This window comes from Fukomys damarensis, unplaced genomic scaffold, assembly GCF_012274545.1.
Source record: "Fukomys damarensis isolate Sample0158 unplaced genomic scaffold, DMR_v1.0_HiC HiC_scaffold_33, whole genome shotgun sequence".
In the NCBI taxonomy this organism is placed as follows: Eukaryota; Metazoa; Chordata; class Mammalia; order Rodentia; family Bathyergidae; genus Fukomys; species Fukomys damarensis.
In genome coordinates, this window is record NW_022900945.1 from 33,080,822 (window position 1) to 33,081,438 (window position 617).

A 617-nucleotide genomic window follows, 5' to 3' on the forward strand; every position below is an offset into this window, starting at 1 on the left:
CCAGCACAGCCAGGAGGCCAGAGGTGTGTGGGAGGGGCTGTGGGGTTGCTGCAGGTACCCACATGGCTCCACCTCTCACCAGTCTGCTTCTGAGTTCTGCAGAGGGCTATGGCAGGGGCTGCAGTTTAGCTCCACACATTTCCACTTCTCACTAGTCTGCTGCCAAGGTTGGGGGGCTGTGGTGAGGGCTGCAGTCTAGCTCCACTCCATTCTAAATCTTACCATCTGCTGCCAAGGTCAAGGGGCTGGTGTGGGGCTGCCCCATTGCCCATTTTGATACTTCAAGCTCTTCCTCACATTGAGAACTGTACCAGAGTTACTCCCTTTCTACACTATTTAAGGCTCGCTTCTAGTTCTTCATGGAGAACTAGGCTGACTCCAGAATTTTGTCCAAATTTGTCAGAATTTTGAACTTGTTTCTTTTTCTTTCTGAACACATAGTTGTCTATCTTACAGTTAGTAAAGATATGTAATTTATTTCCAGCCATCAGAACAAGGGAACATGGGTGGCTACATGAAATGTAAGCCATCTCCAGAGGCGACCCATAATCCTTCCCATATCAGATAGTGCTCACCAGAGAAGCAGACTTTATATATATACATGTGTATATATATAT